This window comes from Camelus ferus, chromosome 11, assembly GCF_009834535.1.
Source record: "Camelus ferus isolate YT-003-E chromosome 11, BCGSAC_Cfer_1.0, whole genome shotgun sequence".
NCBI classification, from domain to species: domain Eukaryota; kingdom Metazoa; phylum Chordata; class Mammalia; order Artiodactyla; family Camelidae; genus Camelus; species Camelus ferus.
The window spans coordinates 33,156,962-33,180,662 of record NC_045706.1 but is presented as its reverse complement, the minus strand read 5'-3'; the positions used below and the strand labels follow the sequence as shown (position 1 = coordinate 33,180,662).

Here is a 23,701-nt window from a genome sequence, read left to right as displayed (position 1 = left end):
CTGTCAGTGAACATTTAGGTTGATTCCAGTTCTTGGCTATTGTAAATAGTGCTGCTATAAACATTGGGGTGCATATATCTTTTTGAGTGAAGGGTTTTTATCTTTTCCAGGTATATGCCCAGGAATGGGATTGCTGGATCATGTGGAAAGTCTATTTTTAGTTTTTCAAGGAACCTGCATAGTGGCGGCACCGATTTATATCCCCACCAACAGTGCAGGAGGGTTCCTTTTCCTCCACATTCTCTCTAGCATTTAATATTTGTAGACTCTCTGATGCTGGTCATTCTGACTGGTGTTAAGGTGAATACTGGATTGTAGTTTTGATTTGCATTTCTCTAATTGTCTTTCAGTCTTGCATCAATTTTCATTTATTTTATAATTTTGTTTTTAGAGTAATTTGTCTTGGGGCACCAAGGCTCCACTTTGGCCTCATGAAGATGACATAGCAAACATCCCCAACTCACAGGATGCCAGTCTCACTGCTAGGATAATAGTGACAGTAACAGTTGACATCAGAAAGTATTTAGTCTTTTCTTGTTTGGTAATTATAACTCCCATATCACCAAGTAGAATTGTCTTACCGTTGAAGATCCACGGCTAACTAGGCAGCTTAAGCAGAAAAAAATAATTGTGCTTCTTTACTATTAATTAGATTTTATTTTTGTCACATGATGTGGTTTTAGATGCTTACTTCCTCCCTGCACCACCCCGTATCCTAGTTACCAGCATCCCTTTTTTTGGATCTCATGTGTTGATATTTATATAGTATCCCTGTTTACCTTCTCATTTTGATGTTTCCATTTGTCCAGTGCAGTAGTGACTTCAGGGTGATTTCTTATAACAACTCCATTTCTCTGAGAACTGTCCCCACCTGTAGGGAGGGGTTCTTGCAGGCAGTTTGGTATTGTGGGACTCTGCCCCTTGGCCAAAACACCTGATCTGGATATCCAGTCTTATTTTCTCTGTGAGAATGAGCCTGTGTAGGGGTCTGGAAATGACATAAAGCTGTGAGACAGTCATCTTCCACCAGCTTCTGTGCTGGGAAAAGGAGGTGGACGCTCAGAGAGAAGCAGGGATGGAGAAAGATCATGGCTGGTTTTCTTGGTAACGGTTTCCTTTTCCAAAGCCTCCTGGGGTCTGGCTATCCTTGAGATCAGTGCATTACTCAATATCCTCTTAATAATTTTTTTCTTCCCTTTCTTAAGGCAACTTCAACTATTTTTTGTTACCACTAGAAGAACTGTGGCCAAGTCATGTTATTAACAAGTGAAGAGCCTCTAATATAGTCCTTCAGAAGTCATATCTTCCTTTTTTCATGTTCCATCTCATTTTTCTTGCGAAGACTGCATAAGTATCTTCTCTCAGAGCCCACAGGAACACACTGTGCCCTTGCGTTCCTTTGCCACTTGTGTTACATGTTCCTGCTTTGAATTATGCTTGTCTCGGGTTCAGGTGATTTTTCGTGCTCTGTCAAGTGCTTCTCTGAGCCCCTTCTCTGTCCTGCTGTGCTTCTTGCCCTCTTGGGTTCAGGTATTCCAAGTCCTTTTGGACTCGAGTTCCGTCTACAACGTGCCTGTCCTCACTGGCTGGGGCCTCCGTCCACAGCAGTCCCGCCCTGCAGCCTTTCTCCTCACTCCCCTTCACCTCTCTGGGTTTTGGACAGAGCTGCTCCTACTGAGGCAAGCACTTTTGTCTTCTTTCTTCAAGAACGACTGTCTTCCTACTGTTTTCTCATAGTCGCTCTTTTTCATCCCTAGTTGCTTCTCCTTTTTCCTTTTATTTAGTTTCCTCTTTGAACACAAAGCTTCTTCTTAAGATTCCTTGAGCCGTTCCTGGAATCTTATCTTACTGTGGTCTTGCTGGCCTGTATGTCTTCTCTGCAGGCATCTGGGCTGAGAAATGACATCTCAGTTTCCTCAGGCTCTGCCTGAGCGCCCTTTACTGTGGCCAGTTCTTAGCAAATTTGTTTGAGTAGGTTCTTTGTCGTTCCAGAGGTTAAAAAGAAGACTGTATTAGCCTGGGTTCTCCAAAGAAACAGAATACGTCTATATCTATCCCTCTGTATATACACACACATATATGTACACATACACATATATATATTCCTAATAAAGAATAAGGAATTGGCTCATGTGATTATGGAGGCTGAGAGGTCCCAGGATCTGAGGTCAGCAAGCTGCAAATACAGGAGAACCAGTGATGTAAGCTTCGATTTGAGTCCAAGTCCAAAGACCGGAGTAGACTGATGTCCCAGCTTGACAAAGACAAGGCAGGCAGAGAAAGTCTTACTCAGCCTTTTCGATCTATTCAGTCCTACAACGGATTGGATGGGGCCCACCCACGTTGGGGAGAGGAATCTGCTTTACTTAGTCTGCCTACTCAAATTTAAAAAAAATATTTATTTTTGTCAAAGTATAGTCGGTTTACAATGTTATATTAATTTCTGATGTACAGCATAGTGATTCAGTTTTTTATATACATATGTGCGTGTGTGTGTATATATATACATATATACACACACACACACATATATACATATTCCTTTTCATATTCTTTTTCATTATAGGCCATTACATGGTATTGAATATGATTCCCTGTGCTATGCAGCAGGTCCTTGTTGTTTATCTATTCTATATATAGTAGTTAGCATGTCCAAATCCTGAACTCCCAGTTTATCCCCCCTGGCTTCCCCCTGGTAATCCTAAATTTGTTTTCTATGTCTGTGAGTCTGTTTCTATTTTGTAGTAAGTTCATGTGTATCATTTTTTTTTAAGATTCCACATGTAAGTGATATCATATGATATTTTTCTCTTTTTAGCTTATTTCTTAAATGTTAATCTCATCCAGAAACATCCTCACAGACACAGCCTGAATAATGTTTAACCGAGTATCTGGTCACTCTGCGGCCCAGTTAAACTGACACATAAAACTAACCATCTCAGGAAGTTAAATAAAATTACCTCGACTGACAGTTCGTACCCACGAGGCATCTGAATTCCCCAGGAATTCCCCAGGACTCGTCTTCCCTTGGTGTCTTGTGGATCTGAGGTCCTGTTCTCAGTGAACTCTACTTTTCCTTAATTTCTCTCACACGCGACTCCAGAGAAGGAATGAATTTGCACAAACTGTTCTTATATAAGGCATTTGAGGATAGCTAGACCTACAGCTGGGACAGGAGACAGAATTTCACTACATCAGTGCCACAAATCAAAATTACACAGTAGACAGTTCTATTAAAAAGTTACCCAGTCCCTCCACCTGCAGGGTGTCCTTACTGGGCTGCTTTCTCCCACCAGGTGCCTCAGCTGCCCCTTCTCCCTCTTTATCTCCTCCCTCTGTCCTGAAACCCAGAATCCCTGTTTGATTCGCATGGACGGTAGTTTAGCTAATTCTTCATTGCAGTCCCTCCTTCCAAAGTGTCATGTGTAATTCACTTTTCCTACTCAGAGACTGTTCCCTCCTGAAAGGCTACTAAAATGCTAGTTTATTTCCTCCGCTTTGCTTGTTTATGCAGGTAATCATTCTTTCATTAAGCTTTAACAGGTGCCTGCTTAGCATCCGTTAAGCATGGGGAAGCAAAAGGAAGGCGAAAGTTGTGTCAGAGTTTCAGGTGATGCCGCTGGTGTGTTGGGCTACGATGTACTGTTTTCTTTTTTGTATTAAGAAGGAAGATACCGGATAAGAAGGAAAGAAATGAACTGTCTCCTAGCTTTAGAAATTCCAGCTCATGTAGGGGCTGAAAACTAAAACTAAAACATGAATGATCAAAGAAGTAAGTCTCACGTTTGTTAAGGCTACTGTTTTAAAAATTACAATAACAAACTTCCCATTGCTTGGAGAATTTATAGACTAGCAGGGAAAATCAGCAAGGAGGAAATTGCAGCACGGTATGACACCACAGGGTCAACATGGGATGGCATGGATTTAGCATGGATGAGCAGCGGCCATCATAGAGTATTTTTTAGAAATGGCACCACCTAACCTGAGTCTTGGATGTTTAGAAGACTTAGGCGTGTAATGAAGCATTTGTGTGTTCTTGTGTATTGGTAGGTGGAGGTGGGGTGTAATGTTGAGGAAGATTCAACATCTCCAGAGGGATGTCTTACTGATAGGATTCAACACATCCTAAATTAAACTCTAACCTTTTCCTCTAGTTTTGCTTTTCTTCTGACATCCCTCCTCAGTAGATGACACTAACACTCACCTAAACGTTCAGGCCAGAAGTTGGGCATCATCCTTGCACATCCTCTCCCTCAACAAATGTATGCAGTCCGTCAGTTACCAAATCTGCCCTTTCAGAACCACTTTCAGAATCCTAAATATGCCATGCTCCTTTACCTCTGAATGTTTGTAAATATTATTTCCTCTGTTTGGAACATCATTCCTTTCTCATACGTCACCCCCTCAGCTTGGCTAACTCATACTCATTTTTTTCTTTCTCTTTATGTTTTTAATTGAAGTATAGTTGATATACAATATTAGTTTCATGTATACAACACAGTGACGACGTATACATTTCAAATTGGTCACGATAAGTCTAGTAACCATTTATCATCACAAAAAGTTATTGTAACTATTATTGACTATATTTTCTATGGTGTACATTACATCCTGATGACTTATTTATTTTGTATCTGGAAGTTTGACTTCTTAATCCCATTTCTCTGTTTTGCCCAATCTCCTACCCTCCTTCCCTCTGGCAGCCACCAGTTGTTCTTTGTGTCTATGAGTCTCTTTCTCTTTTGTTATGTTTGTTCATTTGTTTTTTCTTAGATTCCACATAAGTGGGATCATGTAGTATTTGTCTTCTGTCGACATTTCACTTAGCATAATACTTTCCATGTCCATCTATATTGTTGCAAATGGCAAAATGTCATTCTTTTCTATGACTGAGTAATATTCCATCGTGTACATATCTATACCCCACCCCCGCCCCAAATCTTCTTTATCCATCCATCCATCTAGTGGGCACTAGGTTGCATCCATATCTTGGCTACTGTGAATAATGCTGCAATGAACAAGGGATGCATGTATCTTTTTTAATTAGTGTTTTTGTTTACCAGAATTGAAATTACTGGACTATATGATCACTCTAATTTCTTGAGGAAGCTCCATATGATTTAACATAGTGGCTGTGCCAATTTATATTCCCACCAAGAGGGCACAAGAATTCCCTTTTCTCCACATCCTCACCAACATTTGTTTTGTTGTTGTTGTCTTTTTGATAATAACCATTCTGACAGGTGTGATGTGATATTTCATTATGGCTTTGATTTACATTTCTCTGATAATTAGTGACATTGAGCATCTTTCCATGTGTTTTTTTGGCCATCTGTATGCCTTTCTTGGAAAATGTCTATTTAGGTCCTCTCCTAATTTTTTAGTATTTTTTTGATACTGAGTTGTATGAGCTCTTTATATATTTTGGATACTAACCCCTTATCAAATATATCATTTGCTAATATCCTTTCCCACTCAGTGTGTTGCCTTTTCATTTTGTTGATGGTTTCCTTCACTGTGCAAAAACTTCCTAGTTTGACATAATCCCATTTGTTTATTTTTGTTTTTGCTATTCTTGCCTAAGGAGACAGATCCCCCCAAAATACTGCTAAGACTGATGTTAGAGTATACTGCTTATCATTTCTTCTGGGAGTTTTATGGTTTCAGATTTTACCTTTAAGTCTTTAATTTGAGTTTATTTTGTACATGGTATGAGAAAATGATCCAGTGTCATTCTTTTGCATGTAGCTGCCCAGTTTTTCCAAAATCATATATTGAGGAGACAATCTTTTCTTCACTGCATAGTCTTGGCTACTTTGTTGTAAATTTATTAACCATTTAAGAGTGGGTTTATTAGAGTTCTCTATTCTGTTCCACTAATGCATTCCTCTGTCAGTATCATATTGTTTTGGTTACCATAGCTTTGTGGTATAGCTTGAAATCAAGGAGCATAATGGCTCCAGCTTCGCTCTTCTTTCTCAAGGTTGCTTTGTTTATTTGGCGTTTTTGAGGTTTGATATAAATTTTAGGATTTTTTTTTTCAGTTCTGTGAAAAACAACATTAGTGTTTTGATAGGGATTGCATTGAATCTGGGAATGCTTTGGGTAGTATGGACATTTCAACAGTATTTAATTCTTCCAATCTAAGAGCATGGTATATCCCTCCATGTGTTTGTGTCTTAAATATCTTCCACTGATGAAAAGTACAGGTCTTTCACCACCATGGTTAGATTTATTCCAAAGTATTTATTCTTTTTGATGCAATTGTAAATGGGATTGTTTTCTTAATTTCTATTTCTGATAGTTCATTATTAGTGTATAGAAATGCAATAGGTTTTGGTATATTAATTTTGTATACTGAAACTGAGTTCATTTATTAGTCGTAATAGTTTTTTGGTAGAGTCTTTAGAGTTTTGTATACATAGTATCATGTCATCTGCAAACAGTGACAGTTTTACCTCTTTTCAATTTTGATGGCTTTTGTCTCTCTCTCTCTCTCTTTTTTTTTTTGTTTTTTGTTTTTTGTTTTTTGTTTAATTGCTGTGGCTAGGACTTCTAATACTATCTGAATAAAAGTGGTGAGAGTGGGCATCCTTTTCTTATTCCTGATCATGAAGGAAATGCTTTCAGCTTTTCACCACTGAGTGTAATGTTAGATGTGTTTTTGTCATGTATGACCTTAACTATGTTGAGATATGTTTCCTATAACCCAACTTTGTTGAAAATTTTTATTGTAAACAGATGTTGAATTTTGTCAAAATTTTTTTTTTGCATCTACTGAGATGATCATATGATTTTTATTCTTTGTGTTGTTAATGTACTTATCATGTTAATTGATTTGTGGGTATTGAACCATTTTTACATCCTTGGAATTAATTTCACTTGATTGTAGTTTATGGTTCTTTTATTGTATTAATTGAATTTGGTTTGCTAATATTTTGTTGAGGATTTTTGCTTCTATATTCATCCAGTATATTGGGCTGTAATTTTTCTATGTGTGTCTCTATCTGGTTTTGGTATCAGGGTAATGCTGGCCTTGTAGAATGAGTTTGGAAACATTCTTCCTTATAAAAGGACAAGTATTAATGCTTGCTTAAATGTTTAGTAGAATCTACCTGTGAAACCATCTAGTCTTAGACTTTTGTTTGTTGAGAGTTTTTTGATTACTGAATCAATTTCATTACTAGTGATCAGTCTGTTCAACTTTACTATTTCTTCCTATTTCAGTCTTGGAAGATTATACATTTTGAAGATTTTATCTATTTCTTCTAAGTTGTTTAATTTGTTGGCATATACATGTTTGTAGTAATCTCTTATGATCCTTTGTATTTCTGTGGTATCAGTTGTAACTTCTCTTTCATTTCTGATTTTATATATTTGCACCCTTTATCTCTTTTTCTTTATGAGTCTGGTTAAAAGTTTATCAGTTTTGTTTATCTTTTCAAAAAAACAGCTCTTAGATTCATTGATCTTTTCTGTTGTTGTTGTTGTTGCTGTTGTTTTAGTCTCTTTTTTATTTCTGCTCTGATCTTTATTTTTTCCTTCTTTCCACCAACTTTGGGCTTTGCTTCTTCTTTTTCTAATTTCTTTGGGTGTAATGGTAGATTATTTATATGAGACTTTTGTTTGTTTCCTCAAGTAGCCCTGTATTGCTATAAATGTCCCTCATAGAATGACTTTTGCCATATCCTATAGATTTTTGGATCATTTTGTTTCCATCTTAATTTGTCTCAAGGTACTTTATGATTTCTTCTTTTATTCTTTGTTGACCCTTTGGCTGCTTAGTAGCAAGTTGTTTAACCTCCATGTGTTTGTGTTTTTGCAGTTTTCTTTTTGAAATTGATTTCTAGCCTCATGCCACTGTGTTGGAAAAGTGGCTTAATATAATCTCAATCTTTTTAAATTAATTGAGACTTGTTTTGTGGCCTAATATGTGATCTATCCTGGATAATGTTTGTTCCATGTGTACTTGAAGAGAATGTGTATTCTGCTCTTTTTGGGTGGAATGTTTCACATACATTAAGTCAGCCTGCTCAAATATTTCACTTAAGGCCAATGTTTTCATAATAATTTTCACTGTATTATCTATCCATTGATGTAAGTGGAGCATTAAAGTCCTCCACTATTACAGTATTCCTGTCAGTATCTCATTACATATCTGTTAATATTTGCTTTCTGTACTTAGCTGCTCCTATGTTGGTGCAGAGATATTTACAAGTGTTATATCTACTTTTTGGATTGAGTCTTATATCATTATGTAATGCCCTTTCTTGTGTTTTGTTACAGTCTTTGTTTTAAGTCAATTTTGTCTGATATAAGTATTGCTACCCCAGTATTCTTTTCATTTTCATAGGAAATCTTTTCTATTCTTTTGTCTGTAGTCTGTGTGTGTCTTTAGATCTGAAATGAGTCTCCTGTAAGCAGCATATTAATGAGTCTTCTGGTTTTTTTAATCCATTGAGCTAGTCTAGGTATTTTGATTGGTGCATTTAGTCCATTTATATTTATAAACTTTTTTGATTAAAACATTTTATTAAAGTATAGTTGACTGAGTCCATTTACATGTAAAGTAATTACTGATAGGTATGTACTTACTAGCATTTTGTTAATGCTTTTCTATTTTTTTTTTTTTAGTCTTTTCTATTCTTCTTTTCTTACTGTTTTTCCTTGTGAATTGATGACTTTCTTTAGTGTTACATTTGTTTTCATTTCTATTTTTTTGTGTATCGGTTACTGGTTTTTGGCTTGTGGTTATCGTGAAGTTGATATACAACAATTACATATAGCAGTCTATTTTGAGTTGAAGATCACTTAACGTTTGAATGCATTCTAAAAACACTACATTTTTACCCCTCCCATTTTATGTCTTTGACATTACGTTCCACATGTTTTCATTTTGTGTATTGCCTAAGTAATTTAGATACAGATGACTTTACTACTTTTGTCTTCTAACCTTCATACTTCATAGGTGGTTGATCCACTGCCTTTACTATATTTATGCCTTTATCAGTGAGATTTTTTCTTTCATAATTTTCTTGTTTCTAGTTATGACTTTTTCTTTTCCACTTGAAGGAGTCCCTTTAACATTTTCTGCAAGGCTGGTTCAGTGGTGATGAATTCCTTTAGTTCTTACTTATCTGGGAAACTTATATGTCCTTCAATTCTGAATGATAACCTTGCTGGGTAGAATATTCTTGGTTGTACTATTTTTTTCCTTTCAGAACTTTGAATATATCATGCCTGTCCCAATGGGCCTATACATTTTCTGCTAAAAAATTAGCTAATGGTCTTATGGGGTCCCCTTATACATAACTGGATATTTTTCTCTTGTTGCTTTTAAGGTTCTCTTTATCCTTAACTAGGCATTTTAATTAATGTGTCTTGGTGTGGATCTCTTTGGGTTCATCTTGTCTGGGTTGCTCTGTGTTCCTAAACATGGATGTCTGATTCCTTCTCTAGATTAGAAAAGTTTTCAGCCATTATTTCTTCAAATAGCTTTTCTGTCTCTTTCTCTTCTCCTCCTTGCCCCCCCCCATAATGCAAATGTTAGTTTTCTTGATGTTGTCTCAGAGATCTCTTAAACTATTCTCACTTTTTTAAATTCTTTTTTTTTTTCTTTACTGCTTTAGTTGGGTGATTACATGTCTTCTAGATTGCTAATCTATCTTCTAATCTGTTGCTTTTCTCTAGTTTATTTTTCATTTTTGTTACTGTATTTTTTAGTTGTAACTGGTTCTTTTTTATATTTTCTTTTTGTTGAAGGTCTCACTATGTTCTCCCAAGTTTGGTGAGCATCTTTAGGACTATTGTTTTGAACTCTTTACCTAGTAAATTGCTTATCTCTGTTTTTCTTAGTTCTTTTTCTGAGATTTGTCTTGTTCTTTCTTTTGGAATGCACTCTTTGGTCTCTTCACTTTGCCCTAACTCTTTGTGTTTGTCTTTATGTGTCAGGTATATCATCTACATATCCTGGTCTTGAAAAAGTGGCCTTATGGAGATGGTGTCCTGTGGACCCCAAGGGCACAGTACCCCTGGGTCACCAGACCCAGGTGCTCTTAAGGTGTGCCCTGTGTGGGCCGTGTGCACCCTCCTGTCGTGATTCAGCTGCTGTTGCTGTAGGCATGCTGGTGGGTGGGGTTGGCTCCCAGAGCAGCTGGCTGTGTGGCTCGCCAGCAACTGCTGTAGACACCCTGGTGGGTGGGGCTGGTCCCTCACTTGACTGTCTAGTCTTTTGGTCATGAATATTTGGATGTTCTGGCATGATGGTTGGTCCCCTGGAGTGGGAGCCACCTTGGAGAGATGCTTGTGCTGGCTGAAGCCTCTCACCCAGATGGGGTAGACCTAGCTCTCTAGAGTGGGAGCTGCTTTGGAGGTGCAGGCTGGGTTGAGTGGGTTGGTTCTCAGGGGAACACTGGGTGTGCAGTGTTAGCTAGGTTGATGGAGAGTGACAGAAATGGCACCTGCCAGTGCAGGGCCAGCTAGGTGGAGGATGAGTTAAAAGGGAAAAGGGGGGCCTCCTAGAGCTACTGTCCCTGGAGAAAGTTCCAGCAGATTCCTGTCCCTCTGAGTTACATGCCTTAAAATTAGTCAGTGAATCTTCTTGTATTGTTCAGGTGCTTTTTAATCTGTTGCCTCTGCACTGGGACTTAGAGTGAATTTGTGCAGGAGCCCTTCAAGAGTGGAGTCTTGATTTCCCACAGCTTTCTGGCTCTCTTGGATGTAAGCCCCACTGATTTTCTAAGCTAGACATTATAAGGGCTTGTCTTCCAGGTGTAGATACCCCAGGCTGTGGAGCCTGACGTGAGGCTTGGACCCCTTACACAGCAAGGGAACTTCCATGGTTGTGACATCCATTCCACTCGTGAATTGCCATGCAGGGGTGTGGGTTCTGACTGGAGCATGTCTCTGCTCCTCCTACCTGTCTTAATGTAGCCTTTTCTTTGTATCCTTAGTTTTAAAAATCTGTTCTGCTATTCTTCAGGTCGTTCTCAGAGATAGTTGTTCTATATGTAGTTCTAGTTTTGGTGTGTTTGTGGAAAGAGGTGAGTTCAAGATCTTCTTACTTCACCATCTTCATCTGGATCCTGCCCCCTACCCTTGGCCTCCTCATACTTATTCTTAACATCTCAGCTTAGACATCACTTGTCCAGGAAGCTTTGCGTGACAGCCTACATCCAGATCAGATGTTCTTCCTGTGGACTCCCCAGCACATGCCAGCGAATGTTTATGACATTCTGTTGTAAGTGCCTGTTACTTTCTCCGTCTTCTTCACTAGCTGATAAGCTACACAAAGTAAGGAATATTGTCTCTTCTAACTATAGCTGCTTTTACAGTAACTAGCACAGTGGGTGGCACAAGGTAGGTATTCAATAGGTATTTGTAAAATGAATGAGTAAATGATTGAAATTTCACAAGCAGAAAATTCCAATGCTGATGAAAGCCATAGTGTAGATACGGGTCTGTGTGGCAGAAGAGAGGTGGAGCTGAAAGGCACCAGAATTGAGAAGGCTGAGGGTTTGTCTGCCTTGTTGGTGTCTGGAGGGATTGAAGTTGTTCAGGATGATAGTGAGTCATGAGGTGGAATAGAAAGATCACGAGCCACAGCCAAGGTCTTCCGTGACACAGTGAGTACGCCCGGAGGTAACAGATCAGAGATGAGTAGAGGGTAAATAGTGCAATAGCCAGAATCTTAAGAGTGTCAAAGAAGGAAGGAATTTTGTGCAAACACGAAGGGATTATTTTTCACACCAGAAACATTTTCCCTGTCCATACAAAACTCTCAAACCCCATCTCTAGCATATATTTACTGTCCTTAATAATAGCTTTAATACTGGACCCCAAAGATGATAGTGTGTGGTGAACGTTTTCCGTTGTTGCCTTTCAGGTTTTCATTCCCAAGTTCAGACTCCAAACCTGCCGCTCCTTTTGAGACTGCCAGCCCATCATAATGTCTTTGAAAACAACCACAATGCCTCCTACAGCAATTGTTTCCTCCCTGGAGAGAAAAAGCCATGTTTTTAACCTTAGCTTTCAAAGTACTCTCTGACTGGCTCATTTTTTTTCTTTTAATACTCTCTTTAAAATCCAATTTTTCTAATGCTCTGTGGCTCAAACTGAATGACTTACTTTCAGAGCTGTGAATTACTGCAAACAGGTCTCTTGGGTCCATCCTAGTGAAATCAATTATAGGCATTTTTACCATGTGATGTCCTGCCAGGCAGTGTTTTGTATCCCTTTTTATTTAGATCATCCCAGTGAATCTGTATACAATGGTGCCCTTCTCTAGCCCTTCTCTTCCAGAGGTTTCCTTTTCTTGTCCCTTCCTTCTCAGCTCCTGTAGCTGGGAGGAAGGGCATGGTGGGGAAATTGGACATACCGGTTTCTTTTCTTCCCTCACAATTATCCCTACTTTTCTTCTGACTTCTCCCATTTCCATTCTTCGGTTGTGTCTTGCTGGCCACTTTTAAGAGGCTGACACATAGGCTCCTGAGACACTAGTCTCACTCTGAAGGACTCCAGAGTGTAGACCTTTGATTTCTGATGCCACAGAAGAGCTCCCCCCACCTTGACTCCCCCCACCCCACACCTGCATGCTTTGAACAGACCCCTCGCTCACAGTCATCACCGTCTTCCACTCTCCCATTTCTTGCTCTTCACTTAGGTCTGCTGCCGCATCCCCAGAGGTTACTCATTCCGCTGAAGGACATACATTTCCACTCCCTGAGACCACAACTTGATTTGGATAACAGTTTGATCAGAGGTTGAGGGAAGGAAGGCCTTTGGAAATGAACTCTATGAAGCCGTTTAACTGATTTGAGGCTGGCTAGCAGACTATAATGAATAAAATGGTGCTGTCTAAATTAGTGACATGTGACTATCATACAGTATTGACAGAAAAGTGGTTCTCATGAATTCAGATGGTTGTCTCCTTTGACCTAGAAGGCAGCTTCAGTGCAAGCATGAGAAAGGAGAGAGAAATTAAACCAGCCTCTGGTAACCCATGGGTGACAGCTGCTACTGATAGATCATGCTTCTATCTGAGAATAGAATTTCCTCTCACAAAGCCAGACGGGAACAATAGTAATATAAATGGTAGCCTGCAGCCCACTTTCTCCTCTTGGTGGTGTAAGAAGGCTCAAGTTGAAAAGAAAAAAACCCAGAAGTCTGGGGTTGTCTTTGTGCTGACAGTTTTTCCCTCAGTACTAGGAGACCCGACTACATTCTCCTTGATCTTTCCACCTTCTGCCTTTATAGGGGGTCAAAGGAGACTACACAGTCTTTCTTAACCATATTTCCCTCTTAGAAACTCCTTTCTAAGGAATACTGACTGAGAGCCCCAGGCCTCTGTTTGCTGCTGGCTCTGATGCTTCTCTCCAAAATGAGAAACAGACAGAGGGAAAGGTCAGAAGGAGAGCTCTTCCGGTTCAGGATGAATTCCTGTAGAGCATGAGCAAACCCACGCCCACCCCCTACTCCACGGTGAGGATGTGGGCCTCTAAAGGCTGCCTGTGTTCCCACAGTGGGAGGGAGCCAGGGCAGATGTGAGTTTTCTTTGCGCTTTCTACAGCCCACTAGGTAGGTAGGGAAACTACTGTTACACAATTTTAGAAATGAAGTGGCAGCGAAGCCTGCTCATGTGTCCAGCTAGAGGCATCGGCAACACATCAAAGATGCAACCGAGCCTAGGCCCCAAGTCTTCCTTCTCTTGGTTTAAGTTGCCTCTCTCAAGCCTCCATTCTTGGGCAGAAGCCATATTATTCTGAATGAAAAGAAGCTACATTTAAAAAAATTCTGAGCATGTCATTTGTCCTCCAGTCACTGAACGGATGCATTTATCTAATCTGTGCACACAGAGCTCTGACGTCATCGTGTTTTGCTAGACTCACCTTCCAGGGCTTTGTGGTCGATATGCAATGCCATTTTGCTGGTTTGTGCTCTGCCAATGTTTTGGAGCAAGCTTAATTATGCAAATGCATCTGATAACAGATTATTCATTTTAGTCATGCTCAATTATTTATTTTTCACGCGTGGCCCCCGATGACTTGGACAGAGCTCAGTAACAGCTCATCTCATATCTAGCAAGAAGACACAGGAAAGGATATAATTCTGATGGAGGTCAACTGCTCTTCTGGGCATCAAGCTGCTTCAGGAAAAATCACGTGTGAGGCAAGGCCAGCTATTTCTAGGGAAGATGCCAGCTGTTAGTGTTTATCTGTTATTCCCAGACTGAGAGGCCATTTCGTGGGACAGGAGGAGCAGTGACACTTGGAGGCAGTAAGACATCACTTGAAATTATGGGTTGAAGGTGAATGGAAAGAAACCTGTTTGGTTACTTCCACTGGTTCCTAAACTGCAGCATTTCCCCATTTGTGCCACTGGTCGCTTTCGGGATAAAAAAAGGGGCCTGGAGGGAAAGCAATAAACTGGAAATAGATATGCTGGGTGTTTCGTCCTCCTCAGAAGAAAGTAAGTGAAAATAATGCTCGTGAGAAGAAATAGAAAGGCTGGCTATCTTTAACGCTTCGATTTTCCCACATGTGCCATGATCTTACACAGGACATTGGCATATTTAAGAGGACTTGACTTTGCCCCTTGGACTTGGCTCACAGGGAGTCATCCTCTAGGTGTCAGTTTATTACTTCGCCCAAGAAGTCTTCTCTGAACACTTCACCTCCATCCTCAACCCCAGAATAGATGACACACTCCCGTAAGATTTCTTAGAATCAGGTACATTGCTTATCAGGCTACTTATTTCATTTAACGGGATTACTTGTTTAATTGTATGGCTCCCCATCTATGAAGGTGAAGACCATGGTTACGCCCCCTAGTGGTGTACAGCCAACACCTAACTCAGTGCTTGAGAGAGGGGAGCCACTTAATCTTTACTGAAAAAAATAATAAATGAATAGCTGATAGGAAGTTGTGATAGGGGTTCAGGTGTCTGTCATTCTGTTGGTTGCTCATTCTCTTCTCCTCCCACTGCCTGCACCTAACATGTAAGTTCTGTGAGGTCAGAGATTTCATCTGTTGTATCCATTAATTTTGCCAAGGCCTAGAACAGGGCCTGGCATGCAGTAGGTGCCTTTTAATAAATATTTATTAATTGAATCACTCACTCCCAGATAAAGACTAAGGAGCGTTAAAGGAAGGGGAATCTGCAGGAGGAGGCATCCACTTAGTTTTCTGTCCTGATTCTACTGCCTTTTCTGTCACCTCGCTGACTGCTGTTATTCTCCCCTTTCCTCTCCTGTAGTTGTCCTTTGTCTAGAGTAACCTTACTGCTCAGTCTCTACACCACTCCTGTCCCCACCTCTGTCCCACTGCTGCTTTTCTGTCCAAGAACTCCACATCCAGCTTCCCTAAAAAATGCTTATACACCAGATGATTTAATTATTAAAATCCTCCATTTCCTTTTGGTTCTTCACTCAAGGAACCTATCCTACTGCAGTGCTTGAGTTCTTTATGACCTGGCTGAGTAATTTCCTCAAACTTTCTGTGGGGTAGGGGGAGGTGATTGACACCTATTTTAGTAAATAGTAGATCACTTTATTCTTTCTAAAGCATTTTTGAATGGGTTAGTCTCAGCTAGTCTATACAACATCCCATATGAAGTAGACCAAGGGTGGAAATGGTATCAAATCTGGAGATGAGAAAACCAAGGTACAGAAAAGTTGATGGTGGTTCTAAAGCTACAAGAGGTGGTGAAGGTAAAACCTGGATGTGAATCCAGACTTTTCCTTCTTGGTAACATATGACTTTGTAGAGAAGACTCTGTTGGGATGAGAAACAAATCACTGCTTGAGTCTAGGCCACAAACTCAATTGTGACCATATTTGCAAAACAAACTAGGAAGCCAAGTCTGTATCACTAGTCAAATTTTGATAGTAAAAAAAAAAAGAAAAAGAAAGAAACTGAAAGCTGCCATTTGGAATTTATTACCATACTACTCACCAAATCCTAGCCACGAAGGGAAAGAAAAATACCACTTTTGAACAACTTGCATTTTCCCGTTTTAAGTAAAATCTAATCCGTCATAGGCCTGATGACATTTTAAGAGTTTCAGGTCTGTAGTGGCTGTCATGACATGAATCATTCAAGCGGAGGCCGCCTTCCTGAGCAGTGATCACAGGAAATAGCTTGACGAGAGAAAAACACATTTTTCCATCGTTCAAATGAAATAAACCTACCAAAGCCACGACTACCTTCCAGAAGGCTGGGTGCTTCTATTGTGTCCACTACAGAAGCGTATTCTTAAGGAGCGTTCACCAAATGAAGAATGGGGACCTCTGAAGGTCAGTCCCTTATCCATCACTAATGAAAAGTATGACCCCAGGTGGGGCTTTCCAATTCTCCTTGCCTCAGTGTAAAGTGGGAGAGTTAGAGGTCCTTCTGGGTCTGAGAACTGCTGATTTGGGGTCATCTTGCTGCAGTACTGGAGCTGTTACTGACGCCAGGTATTTTCTTACCCACCGAGAGAAGCTGTGACACCAAGTAAGGACGGCTCAGAGCGTGGCAGGAGGGTGAGTTGTTCCTGGTTCAACTACAGCTGTTACCAAGAGAGATAGAAGACACACAGTTATCACTTGGATGGTAAATGCTTTGATTTGCACCAGGATGTTTCTGTTCCTTGAAGAGAATCATTAGGCTCTTACTTACCTAGTAGTATCTTCCATGAAAACCTTTGTCATGGCAAAGGAAAGCACAGTAGCCAGTAGTTTGATTGTTCTTTTGTGTGCTTTGTTATGATGATTCCTGGATTCCAGCGTCTTCCCTTTCCCTGAGATAAGGAGAAATTGGGAAGCCAGAGAGGATCTGTTTTATCTGTGGCAGGGACGTGATGGGGGCAGTCACTGGTGTGAGGGATAGCTTTGGTCTCTTAACTGCTCATTGGGATTAAAGATTGGATGATAGCAGAGAATATTCCTCTAGATCCAGGTACTCATTATTTGTCCTTCCAGATATGCTTAAAGCATTGTTCTGCTTAGGCCAGTATAGCTCTTTGATGGAGGCTTTCATTTATCAGTGGATAACTTTTTCCTTAGGGTCAAATTTTTCTGGGGGTGGAGGTTTGGGAGTTCTAACATTTATATATATATATATATATATATATAAAGTACGGTCAGTTTACAATGTGTCAGCTTCTGGTGTACAGCACAGTGCTTCAGTCGTACATGAACATACGTAAATTCGTTTTCATATTTTTTCACCATAAGTTACTACTAGATACCAAATATAGTTCCCTGTGCTGTACAGCATGAACTTGTTGTGTATCTATTCTATATATATCAGAATCTGCAAATCTCAAACTCCCAATTTATCCCTTCCTACCCTTCTCCTCCCCTGGTAACCACAAGTTTGTTCTCTATGTCTGAGAGTCTTTGTTTTGCAAATAAGTTCATTTGTCTTTTTTTTAGGTTCCACATATAAGTGATATCATACGGTATTTTTTGTTCTCTTTCTGGCTTATTTCATTTAGAATGACAATCTCTAGGTCCATCCATGTTGCTTCAAGTGGCATTATTTTATTATTTTTCATGGCTGAATAGCATTCCATTGTACAAATATACCACAATTTCTTTATCCAGTCATCTATTGATGGACATTTAGGTTGCTTCCATGTCTTGGCTATTGTAAATAGTGCTGCTGTGAAAATTGGGGTGCATGTATCTCTTTGAATTAAGGTTCCCTCTGGATATATATGCCCAGGAGTGGGATGGCTGGCTCATATGGTAAGTCTATTTTTAGTCTTCTGAGGAATCTCCATACTGTTTTCCATAATGGCTGCACCAAACTACATTCCCACCAACAAGGTAGGAGGGTTCTCTCTTTTAAATTCCCACTTTTTCAACCAGTAACATGCAAGTGCTTTAAAGATTTAAATTATTCTATCAGGTACATACTCATAACTAATTCCCTTATAACTAATTAAACCCATTGAATTTGAATAGTCGTATAATTCTTGTCAATACACAATTCAAGCCACTGTTGCAAAATAAGTTGTTTACAGCTGCGGAACCCAGTCGCCTAATGAAACCATCACCGGGAGGCCTCACAGTATTTTCTATCAGGGATAGGCCTGTCCTCCCAGGGGATTTGTCAGGGCTGCCCAGGACAGACAGTTCCAGGGATTCTTGTGGTGCTTTCAGTGGTCCTAGGTTTGGATGCAGCAAATGCTAACAGAATCATGGTATGTATGTGGGATGTGAGAGAGTCAGGGCTGATCATAGTGGCTTCTAGTGCTGTATTTCTAAAAAATACTATGGTAAAGTAGACATAACCAAATTTAACATTTTAACCATTTTTAAGTGTACAACTCAGTGGCATTAAGTACTTCACAAAATTATGTAACTATTACCACTATCTATTTTCAGAACTTTTTCATCATCCCATACAGATACTCTATGACCATTAAACAATACCTTCCTCTTCCCTCTGCTGGTATCCTCTGTTCTACCTTCTGTCTCTCTGAATTTGCCTATTTTAAATACCATATATAAGCAGAGTCATGCAATATTTGTCGTTTTGTGTCTGGCTTATTTCATTAGCATGTTTTCAAGGTAGCCATGTCATAGTATCTATCAGAGTTTCTTTTTTAATGGCTAAATAATACTCCATTACATGGATATGCTCCATTTGTCTGTTGATGGAGAGTTGGGTTATCGCCTTTTTCTGCTGTGAATAATGTTGCTACAAACATTGGTGTGCAAGTATCTCAAGTCTCTGCTTTCATTTCTTTTGGGCATGTACTCAGAAGTGGAATTTCTGGATCATACAGTAATTATGTTTAACTTTTAACTTTTTTTAATTGAGTCATAGTCATTTTACAATGTTGTGTCAAATTCCAGTGTAGAGCACGATTTTTCAGTTATACATGAACATACATATATTCACTGTTGCATTTTTTTCGGAGGGACCACAAAACTGTTTTCCATGTAAAAACTGTTTTCCATGTAGGTTGCACCATTATATATTACTATCAGATGGGCATGAGGGTTCCAGTTATTCCACATCCTCGCCAACACTTATCTTCTGTTTTGTTGTTGTTTTTTGATACTAGCAATGCTAGTGGTATGAAGTGGTATCTCAGTGTGGTAGTGCTCTATGTTTGATAGAACAAGTGAAGCAAGGAATAGGAAGAATTTGCTTGTAATTTAACCATTGACTGTATCCCAGAATTTGCAAGTTCTGCCTTGGAGTTCTGAGGTCCATTTAAAGCAAGTTACTTGGAGATTTCTCAAGATGGCAGAGTAGGAAGATACTGAGCTCACCTCCTCTCATGGACACACCAAAATTACACTATTTACAGAGAAAATAGATGAGAAGGACCAGAAAAACCTTCTACAACTATGTCCAGCTTTTCCAACATCATTTATTGAAGAGACTGTCTTTCTCTATTGAGAAATAAGCTAATATTTCAGATGAGGAAGAAGTGAGGTTTAGCCATTGCTGTTCTATAGAGATGTATTTGTTTCATTTCATACAGAATTCTATGAGGGCTAACATAGAACTATTTTTTACTGACCTTTAATCAGCTTTTGGTTGTGAACAAAAAGTTGGTTAAATCAATCCAAAATATCTTTCTGTCTCTCTCCCCAACAGTCAGTTACTGATGCTTGTACAGAATCTGAAAAATAATATTCCACAAGAATCAAAGTGAGTAGGGGTACCCCTTAATCAAACAGGCAAGCTTTTCCAGTGAGATAAAGCATGGGCTCTGTCCTCACTTCCCTTCATTTTAATTAGTTTCTTATCATCTGATAACACATTGGGATGAACATCCTTTTATATAAAGCTGCTGTGTTTCCAATACTGTGATCTAGGAGAGCTCTTAGTAGAAAGCCTGATACGCCGTCTAATTATTACGGAAGGGAAGAACTACAGATTGGATCTACTAACGTGAAAAACGGGTTTGCAGAGAGCAACTGATTTTTAATTAGTTCTTATTTAATAATTTCACATAGCAAGTCACCTCGCTCAATGCTCTTGGTACATGTTTTTCATGAAGGAAATAGTAGGAAATAACATACCTCAAAATTAGGCATTCCAGGAATGATATTTTAAAATGGTGGAACAGTCATTTGGAATCAGTTGGCTGTGAGATGTTCTGGGTTAAGCAATTTTGGCCATCCTGTTTAGAGCCTTCTGGAATACAGATTGCTTTTTAGTCTGTGGGGGTAAGGCAGAGGGATGCAGATATGATGATGAATAAAAACTCAACCTTCTTCCCATGTGTTGCCTGAATCCCCTCTCAGAATGGAGGTGAGATGTACATCCTTGTTAGGCTTCTCAAATTTCACAAAAGAATGTCAACCGATCCTCTAGCTCAGCTGCAAGTTTAAGTAGCAAGAGCAAAGTGCCCACGCCAGGTAACTGTCAAGGATTACAAATTTGAATCCTCTTGTGCTCTTTTCAAACCCTTAGTCAAGAGAAAAATGTCTATAAAGAAGGGCTTGGAGGATAAACAATCTATTAAGTCCTCCAAATAAGTGCTTCCCAAATTCTCTTCAATAGTACAAGTCGCATTTATTAAAAACGAGGACGTTGCTGTTTGACAGCTGGCACAGCGCTTGCACTTACTCGTCTGAGTGGATGGCGGCTGCAAACAACCACGTGGTATTGGTTCCGTCTTTGAAGATGAGATTCTTTTCCATGTCACAGGGTCACGTGGAGCTTCTCACCCACCGTCGCGCCATGACGGTAACTGTACTTCTAGTGTCTGCTGTCAAAGAGAGAAGGAGAAAATAAGCCTCTGTGAATCCTGCACTAAATTTAAATGAAATGTGTTTTATAATCATAATAGTATCTATACATAGTTCAGCACTTTTAATACATCAATGAGTGAGGTAATTATTTCTGGAATAAATATGTAGGTATTACTTCTGGAACCTTGGCAAAGTTTCAAGTTTCCCCAGGGATTTGTTGTGCAAAAGTCAGAAGTCACAGAGAAACCTAAGTAAATTATGCTGTGTAAGCGTCAGGTGAAAAACAAATCTGCTGAGGGCATTGTGTCCCCTGGTTTATTATACCATTCAATGACAGACCCCTTCAGTGAGACTTTTGGCTTTATTTATGAAAAGCTATTGCTTTTCTTCTTGGCAAGTAGTTTGATTTTATCCTGGGGAAGCAGAATCATATGATGGACTAGAAAAATTCACTGTTGAAAAATTTGGAGGCAAATGTGCCACTTTCCTCTGATCAACAAATAGTACTTCATGATAGATATCTTGTATCAGCCTCAATTCATTACTGTTGTATTCTCTGGCTTTCTCTTTATCATCTTTCTCTAATTTGTTGTCTTTATCTTTTGAAGATATGATACACGTATTGATTTTTGAAAATAGCTGGATATCAACAAATGAAATTAAATGGCTACCATCTATAGGCTGGCAAGTTGCATAAGCAAAAGGACAGAGGTATATATTTGTTGATTCCTTGTGTAAGATCTGTGGCCATTTGAATGTTGTGTTAAGATTTCTCTGCAAGTCTTATAAGCTCCTGCTTCCCTTACAGCGTGGGTAGGCGTGCTCCAGCTGGGAAAATCACTGGAGGGAGAGGCAAGTCTGAGCTTTAATTCTTAGCTTTGGCATCAACTAACAGTATTATCTTGATCAAGGCTTTTGGGCATTGGTGCTTTTATTTTAAAACTCAGGTGCTGATCAGCTCAGAAATCAGAACTCAATACTTTTCAGGGGTCCAAAGAACTCTGTAAGACAAAGGTAGATGTGGTTACAGCAGGGACTGGAGAGCACCTGTCCTACCTGAGGCATCACTGCCTTTTAAATCCTCCGTGCCAGCTGACTGGAGGGGGTCAGATTTGCCAACAGGCCATCAGGTGTTTTTTTCATTTTATAAGCCCGGGTCCCGGTGATCCTACAGTTCCCTGCTGTTCTGACAATCCACGGTGATAACTCCATTGTTCCGCGCCTTCCACCTCTTTCCGACTGGGCAAGTGTGAACGAAATGACATCCAGAGTGGGAGCTGAAGTGAGGGGGTTGCAGTCAGGGAGACAGGAGAAAGCTGTTAAGAATTCATTGACCGCCTCCAGCAACCGGGCAGAGCTGCAGCTGTTGGGGGAACAGCTATACCTAACAGGACCCCCCCCCGATGGGCTGCTGGGAGGATGGGCTATCCTCTCTGAGTTTGACTTTGCACTGACCATTACTCTAAGAAGCAGAATCACAAATAGTGACAGGCAGTAATAACTCTGTTTCCCTTTCCTCCCTCCCCTGCGCCCCTAGGCATGCAGCCTTCTCTCTGCTCCTTTTAACAGCTTTCTCATTATATTCTACTCATGTGCAGTTCAAATGCCAGCTCTTCCTCGAAGCCCTCCTGTGTCTCTTCAGCCGGAATTCTCCTCTGTGCTCTAGCTGTGTTTGGTTTGGATTTCTCCCAGGGCAGACTGCATCCTCCCGGGTGCTGGTGTTATTTCATAGTCTGGTTTCCCCTGCTAAATCATACCTGAGAGGAGGGAGCACAACCTTCCTGCTTTTCTCTCTCCCTCCTGGGGCCTAGAACACTGTCTTGTCCAAAGTAGGTGTTCAGGAAAAAAGTACCAAAGCCCAGCGCTGAGGCTCCGCAGGCTTGGTCTGGGCTGCTGGATCTATGAGCTGTGTGACTTTGGATGAATTAGCAACCTCTCCAAGCCTCCGTGTTTGTCATATAATTCTAAACGCAAACACACTTAAGTAATAATAAACCTATGCACAGTTCTAAGCATAATAATACCTGGTGCCTGAAAAGATGTTAAGTGCTGAAAGCAGTGTTGAATTCTACGTGCACTGTAGCCGTGTTCCTTTATTCACTATATGAAGAATGAGTTTATGCGTGTTGATGAAAAATAGGACTTTGCAGACGATGGCTTTATGATGGACCAGAAGTATAATGACTGAACTTGGAAAACAGGGATTCTGGATCTTAGATTTGGAGGAACAGGGAGAAAAGGTGACTGATGTTAGAACTAATTATGAGAAGAAGGCTTGAGGTATACAGAATAAATTTAAGTAAGATGAGTAGTTGTACTGGCTGTCCAGAATGACAAATTTGTTTAAAAAAAAAAAAAAAAAGAGCACGTCAGAAGGAAAGATTAGGCAAAAACTTAAGAAAAAATTCAACAGGAAAATCTCCTTGTGGGCTCTGTCCTAGGACTAGGGTGCATGTGTTGGGTGGAGAGGGAACACAGAACTACACATGGATACCTGAGGTTAGAACAATTTACTTAGAGGCCCGAGGCTGTGCCTGGGACAGGAGACTAACACCAGGTCTCACCAGAAAAGGCCAGGCATCCTCAAAGCTCAGGGAAGAGGGATCCTGTCTTCCCTGAGAGTGAGAAAGCCTCAAACTGAAAAGTCCTTCTCACCTGTAAAAACATGCCATATGCAGTTTGCTGAGAGCTATGGACTGGTAATTTCCTTCTTTTCCTAGAGCTGGGAATTTCAAAGTTCTTTATTTCTAAAGCACCTGTGAAATGAATGAACCAATTTGGTAATCATGGAAGGATATGGGAGTGGATGGAGTTGCATACGAAACCAAATCATTAGGAGATTGCTTGCCGAGCATGGGATCCAACTATCCTATTTCATTAATTCTAAGACATGTATTATCACATTCTAGTATCTCAAAACTATGATATATATTAGACAACAGTGTCTCATAATTATGTTGGTCAGGCAGTAACTGAGATGTGGCTTGTTGAAATCTGCA

General features: G+C 39.9%; 2 long non-coding RNA genes across 6 annotated transcripts in view; one reads left to right on the top strand and one right to left on the bottom strand.

Moving 5' to 3' along the window:
* LOC106729448 overlaps window positions 1–23,701 on the top strand; it is a 150,123-nt gene that overhangs the window by 82,673 nt on the left and 43,749 nt on the right. The window contains exons 1-2 of one of the 5 annotated variants that reach the window (XR_004323895.1): window positions 14,264–16,292; window positions 16,480–16,520. The exons of 2 other annotated variants lie outside the window; for them this stretch is intronic. This is a non-coding gene — a long non-coding RNA (uncharacterized LOC106729448). Of the gene's footprint in view, window positions 1–14,263; window positions 16,591–23,701 lie in introns of those variants that run through there. 2 more of the 5 variants (XR_004323897.1, XR_004323892.1) reach the window with 2 other exon arrangements.
* Window positions 15,913–22,319, bottom strand: LOC116667132. Its single transcript, XR_004323899.1, has 6 exons — window positions 21,759–22,319; window positions 20,578–20,719; window positions 20,028–20,166; window positions 19,523–19,624; window positions 16,657–16,777; window positions 15,913–16,546 (listed from the first exon to the last, which is right to left on the bottom strand). It is a non-coding gene; the product is annotated as an uncharacterized LOC116667132 (long non-coding RNA).